General features: G+C 35.8%; 1 protein-coding gene across 29 annotated transcripts in view; it reads left to right on the top strand.

The window, feature by feature from the left end:
- The window catches only part of RNF180 (ring finger protein 180), a 276,981-nt gene that overhangs the window by 225,087 nt on the left and 38,644 nt on the right, over positions 1-13,250 (top strand). The gene's annotated exons all lie outside the window — the stretch shown is intronic.

Genomic DNA, 13,250 nt, shown 5'->3' with positions numbered 1-13,250 from the left:
CTATTATACCTTTCTCCAAAACTCCAAATCCTCTCAACTTTCTTTCCATTCTTAAGGTCTTCCTTCTTGAACGAGAAGAAAGTAAAATTGGAGGAAATATTTGTTTTCCTAAGTATCATGTGAAGATGGAATATAACACAGTATTTAAAACATTCTAATGAGGAGAGGAAAAACTAATGAATGTAGAACATAGAGAACTGCTAAAGAAAAATGGAAAAAGTAATAGAGATAGGCAGAGCTAATATTTATTGAGTGCTCTACTGTGTGCTAAATTTTAGGGGAAAAAATTTCTCTCTCTGCTTTCTCACTTCAACCATAGAAGAGCCAAATGAGAATCAAAGTATGTACCTCATTGATAGTAAAACTGAAGAAAACACATGGCACATTTTTATTCCCTGAAAGAAAATACAAGGATCCACCTGCAAGGAAGAATCAGATTATGAAAATAAGCTTCGAGTACTCTAACGCAACCAGCTGCGTGAAGGCTCGCAAACCTGGTTTACAGGCTCAGTAATCAAACAATGAAGAGAAAGTAATGATATGCCTCTTTGATCTGCCTTGTGCATCTAGAATGAAGCACAAAATCACTGCGCTGAGCTTGCACAGACCCGGAGACGAAAGGACATGCCAAGCATAGGGACTCTACCCAATAGAGAAATGTGGTCAGGGACACCAGGCTGTCAGCAATCTCACCAGGCAAATTACTCTTCCCTTCATGGAGAAGAGTGACTAAGAGGTGGCCAGAGGGAAGGAAGCAATTCCATTAAGAGGGCAGAAGCTTACTGGAAGTTTCTCTCTGGCTTACATTGAAGTGGGGAAAAAAAGTTTCTTTTCTAATACCAGATCCCTTGCTGGGTGCTTTGGAGTGAACAAAAGAAGAGCCACCAAAGACAGCTTTTTCTTAGTGTTGTCTCTGACTATCTGTGCAAGAAAGCATTCACTAAAGCCTGTTTTGATACAAAGCATCTAGGTGGTGTACATAGTGATAGACAGATGTTGTCCCTGCCTTCCATGATCTAATTTAATGCTGATAAGGAGTTTTGAATTGCTTTCGTTATTATCTTAAAACAATAATGAGTCGAGTCTCTCTTGGTTCATTTATCAAACAACAATGTCATATTTTCCAAATCAGTTCTTCTAAAATAAATCATTTTGGGAATACTTATTCCAATGGAGACTGCATTTGGTTGTGTACTGTCATTTAGAAGCTGATAATAGTAATGGAAATATCCTACTTAATTATTCATACCCTACCTCAAAAGAATTTGTGGTGTTTTAAAAGATATATTCAATGAAAGGCAGGATAAGGAAATTTATTAATTGAAATGGAATATAAAGACCAGATGAGGGTGGATGGGCAGATACACAAGCTATATGGCCATCCATAGTAACTACATTTAGATGAAGTATTTGGTTTTAAATATTCTGGCTACCTAAGGAAAAGTAAAATTAAGTACACAGTTAAATGATTCTCATGATCCATGAAAAATAATACCAATTCCTAAAGGTAAGCAAAAGTTTTTTTGGCACTTCAAAAGGAATTTTTTATGTGATTTTTCCTCTAGGGCATATTGAGAGACGGAGTAGGCAATGTCCTCAAAAACATCCTCAGAGCAAATACAGTATAAGGTTTTCTACCATTGTGCCTTATGGTATTATTTGATAAAAGTTGATGAAATATCAGAGTACAAATTAGGGAAAATAACATTGCTAGTAGCAAAAAAATATGGTCTAGTTTTCTTATAAAAATAACTTAAAATTATATAAGTAATAAATTTTGTTATAGAAAAATCAAGACATATAAATAAAATTATAAGCTCAAAATCCTCCACAGTGCTGCAATTTAAAGACCATATTTAGTGAGTGTCCTTCCAGAATATTTTATATACATATACTTAATCATTTTTCTTTTTTACAAAAAAAGAGATCATATTTTACATAAGACTTATAGCTTGCTTTGTTTTACTTAAAATTCTTGTGATATATCATGATCTACTTGAGTCAATATGGGACATTAAGTTTATTATTTATTTAATGATATATGTGGATAAATATTTGCACACTGAGTATTTCCTTGTGGTAGATTTCTAGAAATAGAATTGTAGTTAAAGCCTGTGTGTGTTTTAAGGCTGGGTATTTGTTGCAAAGTTATTGTAAGCAGTGGTATACAAGTGCTTATTTTCTCTACATTCTGGACTATCCTTTTGTTCCTTTTTAAATCTCTTACTATGCCCTTTGCTGATTTTTCTTTTAGTGTGTTCATCTTTTTCTTGTTTATTAACAAGAGTATTTCTTTAAATTAGTGTCAGCTTTTGTCATATGTGGCAAATCATTTTCCCATTTGTACTTTAAGTTTATTGTATTTTATGAATGTGCAGAACTTCTATGTTTTTATGTATCTCATATAGCAACCTTTGCCTTTATTATTTCTAACTTCAAAGTTAGGTATTAAAGGCTTTATCCACTACAGAATTATGTAGACATTCTCTTTACCTATATTTATTTTAGGTTTTCATTTTGTCCTCTTTTCCCCATATTTAACCTCAGTCTATTTATTATAGTACATCGTTTGGTTAAGAATAGAGTACCTTTCTTCCATGTCCCTAGGCATTTATCCTAAACATTAGCTGAACAATCCATTTTTCCTATGCTGATTCAATTGCCTTTCTTTAAAAAGTAATAATTACTAAAACGTATGTGTGTTTCTTGGCAGCTGTTCTTTTCCATTCATATTTCTATCTTGTCCTATACCACTACTTCACTTTTATAATTATTCCAGCTTGTATGTTTTAATAACTCACAAGTAGGTTAAACTTATAAGTTATTTGGGGATAATTCGCATTTTTAATTAATGTTGTTATAACCTCGAATGATTATTATGCTATATCACTTCTCATTAAATTTCTGTAATTCCCTTCCTAATGACTCTGCACAATTCATATTAGCTTTATGCCTATATATTTTCATTGTTGCTATTGTATGTGAGATTGTTTTCCTCTTCTGGTTTCAGATGCTTTTGTTGATATTTTGAGAAAGTTAGTTTCCAATCTTAGACTATTTTGTTAACCTTACTGAACCCTGAGAGTTATTTATTAAACAAATGAGTTAATCTTCTCAACTACCTAATGTCACCATTTCAATTGTGTAGAAACCAGAGGACGGTTATTGTCAACCGTTAAAGTGGAAAAGCTGTCATTTTCTAAAGGAAGTAAAGATATTTGGCCAATGAATAAGGGGTTGGTGGTAACATAATTCTATTATAGTAGCTCAGTGGATAGAGAGAGAATGAAATCCCTCCCAGATTTATTCCATAGAGTGTGCTTAGTAAAGTAATGATTTTAAACCTGAGCTATAACATTCACTAGTTATGTGACCTTACTTAATACTGTTGGGTATGATCTTGACAAAGTTGTTAACACTGTTAGAAGTTGAGAACTTGAAGTGGGAGAAGATCTGTAAGAGAAAAAGTACAAGGCATTAGTATCTATTTTTTTAATGGAAGTCAAGATACACTGTTCAAAGTTGATAGAGAAACAGAACAAATTGTAGTAGACGCTATTGGTTGCTAATTAGTATCCATTATATCCTTCTTCCTAACATAACCTTGAGTTTTATTCAGCTGTTCAACTCTCTCAACGTAGACCAGGAGCTTCCTGGGTAGCAGACTGCATCCTCAGCTCCTTTGCCAGGGATTAGTTCACAGTTGGACATGTGGTTCATTTCTGACCAATGAGATAAGAAGAAAGTTTTTCTTTACTCTTGAGATATGGATGGAAAAGCCGTTTTCTGCCCCATTGGACATTAACAGGAAAGTGTGTAACAGGGATAGTTACTGGCAGCCATCTTATGAGAAGCAGGGAACCAGCTTAGCATGAAGCCTTGATTTTTGACAGCAGACTGAGGAAAGAAATGAGCATGGGATCTTGATGACGTTGTTTAACCACAGCCTTGATGTGTTAACCACAGTCTTGATAACATTGTTTAAGCACTTGAGTTCGCCAAGTTTGAAGCCCACTCTACCTTTGGCTTTTCTGTTACATGAAATATTAAATTTACTAATTGACTAAGACAGTTTGAGTAAATTTTCTGTTAGTTTCAACCAAGAGCATCCTAACTGACAAAAGCATACTAATAACAAAGGTAGTCAATAAAGAAACTAAAAACGAGTAATATGACTTGAGAGGTGAGAAGAGAAGAAGATAATGTAAAAGACCTAAATCATTTTAGAATGAAGTCAATACCTAATATTTCAAGTTGATAAATCAAGAAATATTAAAGAGGATTTCTGCAGTAGTGGTGTGAGAAGCTCAAAGGATCCTCACCCCAGCAAAACAGCTATTTAACTGGTGAAAGTGGTTTTAAAAAAAAATTAAAGTCTCTGGAAACTTTCCTAAGGATATACAAGTAGAGAAGCATTTATTTTTTATTAAATTTATTAAAATCTACCACTATTCTTGGTAAGAACATCAGGAACTTGTAGCATTTGGATATCAACAGTAAAAAAGAATGAATTTGGAGCCCTACCTCACACTAGACATGCATACACACACACACACTAAAATGGAGCAAAGGCCTAAATGTAAGAGCTAAAAACATAAGTGCAAATATTTTTCAAATTGGATTGGGCAATAGTTTCCTAATATGACACCCAAAGCATAAACAACCAAAGAAAAAAATAGATAAATTAGACTTCATGAAAGTTGAAAACTCCTGTACTTCAAAGGATATTATCAAGAAAGTGAAAAGACAACGAGAGGATGATAGAAAATATTTGTAAGTCATTTATGTGATAAGGATCTAGATGCAGAATATATAAAGCACTCTTACAACTCAACAACAAAAAGACAAATAACCCAATTTTAAAATGGGAAAAAGAGTTTGAATAGACAGTTCTCCAAAGAAGATATAAAAATGGCCAATAAGCTCAAGGAAAAATGCCACATCATTAGTTGTTAGTTGCAAATCAAAACTCTAATGAGATATAACTTCACATCACACCCACTAGGATGGCTATAATCAAAAAGACAGACTATAACAAGTATTGGCAAGGATATGGAGAAATTGAGACTCTCATATATTGCTTGCTGGACTGCAAAAAGGTGCAGTCACTTTGGGAAACAGTAGGATAGGTTTGGGACATGGCAGACTCTAAGACTGCTCGTGGGATTGGAAAAAGTTCTGATCTGTCTCAAATTAACTAGAGTTCTTTTGTCTGTGGGGATGAGAAGGACCCCAGTGTGGGCAGGACTATGAAGGAAGACCTCTGGATAGGTGAGACCTTTCCCTTTCATTGACACAACCTCACTACATTCTTTCAGGCCAGGAGCTCCATATCAGCACCCTAACAATAGGTCTGTTCAGAGAGGTGCTACATGCTGCATAACATGATCTGCAAGCCACCTTTCATCAGCAGGCCAAGGAAGGGAAAAGGCCATGAGTGGGGGTCATCCAGGTGATGGAGGAGGACTCCCTCAGCCAAGGAGGTCATGGTCTTGTTGTGAGGGAAGGCATCAGATATTTTTGAATTGACTTTCTGACTGAAGCCTTCAAACAAAGCATGTCACTTTCCCTGTTATGGACTGCCTCTGGAGGACGCTTCTATAGGCAGTACTATTACAGACCTCTAGTGTTCATTGTTCAGGGATTCCAGCCTATGGTAGCATGGAGAATGGGAGTGTCTCGGGTACTGGAAAGGGAGCCACAGTGTCAGTGCAACCTACCTCTCAACTGTGAAGTCACTAACTGCCCTCACCCCCTCCCCATTCAGATGCACCTAAACCTCAGCAAAGCAGACCCCCACCCTTGTTCAATTGTTTTCCTCCCTTCAACCCCCATCTCCCTTTTGGCCACCTTGCCAACCCCACTATTCTTGTGCCATTACATAGTGAAACCAAGTGCTGTGAGCAGATGTACTGATGAACTTCATTGGAAAAAGGGAAAAGAAATGGCTGTCTTCACCTTGTGTGTAGAAGTCCCTAAGTAAGTAACGAAATTGCGTTTAAGCTAATCTAGAATTTTAAGCATTGAGCAGGCCCATGATTTTTCACCAGGGATATTTTGGCTGTCACAATAATTGGAAGATGCTATTGGCATCTACTCACTGAGAGCAGAGATGATAGATATCCCTGCAGGGTTTGGGCCATCCTACACAGCAAAGAATTATCCTCTGTTCTGTCTTACTTTCTCACGTCCTGCTGGGCTTTATCCAGGATGTACAGCTCATCCAAAAGAATATCATACTTCCTCTTTTATCTACCATGACAGTCTGTATTGGTCTTGGCCTATTGTCTGTATTCCCCTTATGGGCATTTCACACTTTCTCTTACTCTATACCAGAAAGTCTGGTCTGTTGCTTCTTATACTGATAGTGGTTTTGTTCTTGCATCCATCTATGCCTTAACTCTTTCATTTTTCTGTTCATCTTCTACAGAATAATCGCTGCCTCTGAAATCCAAACTCATTCTTTATCAGCTACTGATGAAGAATGATGTCTTCTAGTATAGTTATTCTCAAGCTTTAATATATGGAAATAAACGTTATTTTTATTATTAAAAAAGAAATTGCAGGGGCCGGCCCAGTGGCACAGCAGTTAAGTTTGCACGTTCTGCTTTGGCAGCCTGGGGTTCACTGGTTCAGATCCCAGGTGCGGACATGGCATCGCTTGGCAAACCATGCTATGGTAGGTGTCCCACATATAAAGTAGAGGAAGATGGGCATGGATGTTAGCTCAGGGCCAGTCTCCCTCAGCAAAAAGAGGAGGATTAGCGGCAGATGTTAGCTCAGAGCTAATCTTCCTCAAAAAGAAGAAAGAAATTGCAAAACAAACATAATATTTAGAGCAGTGTTTCTTAAACTTCTGTCATTTTCATACCACCTTTACATTTTTTACTGTATCCACATACCACCTGAATTATTTTTTTACTTAAAGATTTTCTTCGTATAACACACTTTTTTTCTTAAGTACTTGCTTGAGCCTCATCTTTAGCAATATATTTGTGAATTTATGTATTTAATATTCTAGTTTATATATTTCTTCTAATATACATTAAAATAAATAGATAAGTATGAAAATTTTAATATTCAATTTCACCCAAAATCATTTCACACATCGCCAGTGTTTTGCAAACGAAGTCTTGTAAACACTGACTTACACTTTTAAAGATTAGTCTCCAGAAAAAACTGAAAACAGAAACACTTAAACAATCCCTGGGCTTTGAGAGTAGAGTTAGAGATAGGAAGGAGTGGGACAGGTCATTGTTGTTTTATGTTTTGTTTTCTTAATCCCTTCTATACCATTGGATTTTTTTTTAAACCATGGGCATGTTTTATTTTGATTGTTTTGAAAAAGAAATAAATAAACCAACCTGCAGCATTGAATATCATGGTGGGCAGAGAAAATGGAGTCCTATTTCTTTTCACGCAGAAAACAGAGAGAATCATGGATTCTTTGAAGCCCAGGATGGATGCTAGATAGCCTTTTGAGGATCCACTAATATATTCCTATCCATAGGCTTTCAAAAGCCTTTTTCTAAATCTTAAAGTGTAACTTTACATACAAAATAACAACAGTATGCATCATAACAATATAAAGTACTTAGCATTTTTTATGTGTCTTAGTAAAGAGCTCAATAAGTGTTAATGGTTGAATTGGCTTAATTTAATAGATTTCCTTTTGGCCTTATTATCCCTGTAACAGAGAGAAACTAGTTATTCTTGGGTAATGAAACAGTTACTGAAACAATTCTTCAATGCTCCAAAGCCATTAAAGGGCATTGGTAAGCACAGAGTAAACACAACTGCCTGAGGTGAAAGTTTGGATAAATGCTCTAACCTAAAAAGGTCTTACAGTACTAGCAGATTTCTCCTGGGCTAAAGGGTTAAAAAATGCTTCAACAACTCTTTCCATATTCTGGTTCAAAAATTATATTATAAATATAAAATATTGTGGTACCAAGTACAAAATGGAATTATTATATTAAAATGGATAAAATTTTAACTATAGCTTATCTAGCTAACAAAATAAGAACTCATAAATATTAATATCAGTTAAGCATAAATTACATTCTATAATGACTCAGACATGGTAAAATCCATAACTCCATTTTGACAAAGTGTCAAATAGAGAATTTTTGGTTTTGATTTAGTTTGTTCCTGTTATATATGCCTCTGTCATCAGACTGCATATTTAGCTGGAGAATAACTCCTAAACTAGACTTTAACTTTGAACTGTTCACTGAGAAAGAGTATGAAAGTCACATTGAAGTTTACTTTTAGAGACTACGTAGATGAATACTCACTGGTATTAGGTGACATATTCCTGGTTGGCCTCTCCTTTCCCAGCATGCAGAGCTCCTTTTGACCCCAAATCCTATAGGACATGCAGTTACTAGTAGACCCTGCAGGCACCCCAGGGTGAGAACCTGCCAGGTCTGAACAGCTGGTTCTAACACTTAAATTACTGCTAATTCTTTGAATCAAACTAGTCATATTTTACTGAATACAAGCTATAAAGAGCAGACTCAAGTTTTTTTTATCTTGTGTTGTTCCCCTAGTAAATAAGCATCTCTGGGTGCCTCACATAGGTACAAAATGAGTTTCCCCAGGAGAGTTAGGGTCCCTTGCAAGCAGGACTTTCTTGCCTCTCTTCTAGAGGTGCAAGGTAAGCATTACCTTTGAAGCCCTGAAGATAGTTTTAAGACAGTTTGTGGATTTTCATTGATAGGCAGTAAAGTGAGCTCACATGCCAAATATATTAGCCCTTCTCCATTCCTGTGTAAGGGAGGGATCTTAGATCTCCCTGACACAGCATCCTAACTCAACTTCACTTGTGCTACTCTCCAAAAATACAAAGAAAACTACTTTAGATTGAAATGGTTGAAATTAGTAAATAGTAAAGTCAACATATTAAAGGATAAGAGTGAGACAAAACTAATCTAAAGTCCTAAAGATCATCTCACAAGAAATTACTAAACTAAAAGCTGTGTTAAAAAGTGAAGATTTAGAATCAGCTGGTAAAGTTTATTTTGTTTACCTAAGTACCCACGGACTAGGTAGGACTCTGATTCCCAGTCTTGTCCACTCTTTGCAAATGTCCTTTACTGTACATTACTCTCCTGGAACCAAATTATACCTGTGAATAAACATGCACAGCACTTATTGAAATGAGGGAGAGTTGGATCTCCACTCAAAGTCATGACCCATCCTGTATATATAATTCAAAACTCTTGGAGAAGTAGTCTTTTTTATGTTAATTATAACATGCTACAAATTTCCTTTTTGTCAGATCACTTTTTGCAGATTGCATCTTTGGAAAAATGGAATTTTATATATCAAACAACATAGAACTTAGAAGGAAATTGTTGGGAAAAAAGCTCTCATAATAATGAGAAGTAATTTTAAATGGGTAAACAAGGCCTTTAATAATCTGAATGAGATGGCTGGACATGTATATGCTGGCCTTTTTTATTATGAGGACAGTTGGCCCTGAGCTAACATCTGTTGCCAGTCCTCCTGTTTTTGCTTGAGGGAGATTGTCACTGAGCTAACATCTGTGCCGGTCTTCCTCTATTTTATGGAGGATGCTGCCACAGCATGGCTTGATGAGTGGTGCTAGGTCCATGCCTGGGATCCAAACCTGCGAACACCAGGTCGCTGAGGTGGAGTGCACAAACTCAACCATTACACCACCGGGTCAGTCCCTATCCTAGCCTTGTAAAAAAAGACAATACCACTAGGTCCACTTAAATGACTGTGCTGTATATTTATAATACTGCTTTTATCATATTCCCCTCCTTAATAAGACTCTAAGGCTTGAATTAACCCTATCATAGCACTTACCTCATAACTTTATGATTACCGTCTTACTAGATAAGATTTAATGCAAATGCTATGCCTGTTTCAGTTTAACTCTTGCACTTAGCAGAATGCTTGAAATTATTATTGACAAATATTTGTTTAAATATAGTTAGTTGTTTAAATATAAAATATAATTAGTTGTTCAACATTTAAGCATAAAGCTGAAATCGAAGTTGCAGCATCCTATTGACACTGCCTATAGTTTAAAATTATCCTATTTATGTGGTTGTCCTTATTTTATTGTTTGTAATATAATACAATGAAACTCAAGGTAATACACTCCATGACCATTTGAGTTATCTGTTTATGTAGTTGGTAATTGACTCTTGTACTCAGCCAAATCAAGATGACTAGAATTCCTTTATCCTGACAATCATTTACATTTGTAGTGATAGTGTCACATAGAGATGCTGCTCTTTCCACAGTACTGCTACCACATTTAACTAAATGTGCCATTTGAATAGACTTTAGAATCTTTCCAGGATATTCAGGTTTTTGTCTTTTTCTAGCATATTCAACAATTCTGATTACTTCCAATACATGTTAGTACGTATTGTAACAAGAAACGTTTACTTCCTAGTAGGTAGGGTTGGCAGAGAAGGAGATAAAGGTGGTTTTCATCACCTTTTACTCCAAGCCCTACGTCTTGCTCTGCCTTCAGATTTTTCTTAGTGCTTCTTCCAGGTAATTTTGAAAAATGTAGTGTTGAACATTTTATTTGTTGCCAAATCCTGCATTTCCAAATTCAAATGCCACTAGAATGAGGGAAAACAGTTCTATAGAAAGAACAACATCCTTTGATAAGATTTGTACATTTTATAGCAGAGTGAGGTAAGGTTTAACGTATTTAAATAAATTAAAATAATTTTAGAACAGAAACGGATTTAAGATCATTTCATCCAGTGGTTATCAAGTCTGACTGTGCATCAGAATCACCCAAGGAGCTTGTAGAAAGCACAGACTCCTAGGTGACATCCACAGCAATTGTGCTTCAATATATCTGAGCAAGGTCCTAGAATTTGTCTTTTTAACAAGTACCCTGAGTGATTTTGGTGCATAGCCAGGCTATAGACAGGCATTTTAGAATCACTGATCTATTACAATGTCCTGCAAACAGGACTTATATTTAATTTATTTCTACATTCCTGGCTAGACCAACAAAGTGCTAGGCACACCGCAGGTACAAAATAAATGTTTGTAGGAGATAGCACAGACAATACAAAGAAAAGTTCAAGGACTTTTGGAAGGTCCCACATTTAAAAAGTATTAGAAGTCAGTTCTTATTTGGGCCAGCGATGGTAGGACAAGGGCTTCTGGATCCTCTCTTCTGCAAAAGTCTTTCAGGTCAAGTACAGTAAATAAAATCTTTGAAAATTGTCAGTCTGGTAAGAATATGCTATGGACACCAGTGTGTATGTTCAACAAAATGTGGTAGGTACAACACCCATCTCATTTTGCACATTTTAATAAAGTAATTCTTCTGATTGTAATTTTCTTAGGTATTATAAATATATTTATGAACTCTTTCCTGCTTTGGTGCATTAATCATATGGGTTTATTATACAGGTTAAAAGTGCATTGTGTATTAAGTTCCTTGAAACTAGGAAACAGAAATATCACAGGCATCATTATTACTTTTACTTCTCTCATCTACCCTCTAGGAAAAGTTTGGTTTGTGGCCAGTATTAAACTGCAGTTATTGGATGACTCTTACAAGAATGTTCTTTCGATCTGGTGAACTAGAATTCAATTACATGTCCAAATCAGTTTTCAGCATAAGAGGGAGTAGTGCAATGGTATCCTCTGGTTATTGCATCAGCATTTTAGAACATAGCTAAAACTTTCCAGAAGATGGAGGAGGAGGGGGAAAGGAGAGGAAGAGGAGAAAGAAGAGGAATAAGAATTCTTGAGGTGCAAACTCTTCATCTTGGTTTATATTATCTCTCATGTGAAATCTTCATTTACTCACCATACTGGTATCATTTTTAAGGGCATTTAGAAAGTTGCAAGTCATTTTGTCCAAGAGTTCATTGTTAACACAATACCGCTTATCTCATGGGATTTTCAATTTCTCAGAGAATACCCTGAATTACATTCATTACTGCTTACGGGTAAGTCCTGCAAGAAGATGGTTGTTACTGTGAGTAAATGTGTTATAAGTCATTTGATGACTTCTTCCATTCTCTTCATCAGTATGAATGACACTGATTGAGTCATTTTAACCAGGGATGGTGCCATGACCATCTCTTACACTAAGGGACTCTTCACTGGCAATGGGCAAAGTGGGTTTTAATAAAACAGCTGTGGCATTGCTGCAGAAAACACTGCAAGAGTATCCAACCTGACATCATTTAACTATTAAACACATAAAGGATAAAAAATTCACTAGTTATAACAACCCCCAGCATACATAATGAGTATACAGACTATCAAATTACTTTTTCTCTAACTTGTGTGCCTGAATTACTGGTTCTTGGATATGGAATGGGGAAGAGAGTTAAAAGGACTTACAAGTTTAATACATAACCTCACTTGCCTAGAGTTATTTATTTTTTACATGGTTTCTTTTGTTAAATGTAAACTTTGTGAATCCATTTTCCCTGTGAATTACTTAGATAAGAGTCAATCTGAGGGCATAATTAAGAAAAACAGAAAATTTAATGTAACTGATTTGAGCAGAAGCTTGAAACCTGAAGTAGGATGGAAACTGAGTAAATCATACAGGTAATAATTGTGGGATGAAAGTAGGAGGGAACCATTAATGGAAAGATTAGTTTACTTCTCAAGTTAGTAACTAACTCTGCGTTGGCCTCTGAGAACCTCTCCATTAAACAGTTTGACTCAGATCATGCCTTGCTTTCCGTGGCTCATATGTGGAGACTTTCTACTTTTTAACGTGAATATCATTATGTGTTCTCTCTGATTGGTCTCTGTTTACTTCACATGAATATTTTCTTTTTCTCTTTAACTCATTAGCAAGCTTCTGAGAGGTTGAGGATTTCTTTCTACCTTTTTTAAACTTCCTCGAATCAGCAGCATTAGACTCAGTAAATGCTCAACCCATCATATACAGAATGAAATAAAGAGCTTATGAAGTAAAAAGTTCTAAAAGAGTTTTTCCTTTTCCTTATCACTCTTGAGCTATGAGTTGCACTCTAGCTAGTCTACTGCTGCACCCATAACACATGATTCCCCCTTTTTTTGTCTACCTGTTTATCCCATCTTTTAGTCTGAAGTCTTCTTGAAGGCAAGGACTATGTCTTAGTCATCGCTGTATCCCCCAAATCTGGCTTAGTATCTGATATAAGAGCTACTTGGTAGACGTTTGTTATGTGTGTGGGCATATCAAAGATGCATCAGATGTGAATTTGGGGAGTTATGTTTGCTTGAGTTAA

The sequence above is a fragment of the Equus przewalskii genome, chromosome 20 (genome assembly GCF_037783145.1).
Source record: "Equus przewalskii isolate Varuska chromosome 20, EquPr2, whole genome shotgun sequence".
Taxonomy (NCBI): Eukaryota; Metazoa; Chordata; class Mammalia; order Perissodactyla; family Equidae; genus Equus; species Equus przewalskii.
Note: the sequence above shows the minus strand (reverse complement) of the source record. Positions and strands in the feature narration are given on the sequence as shown.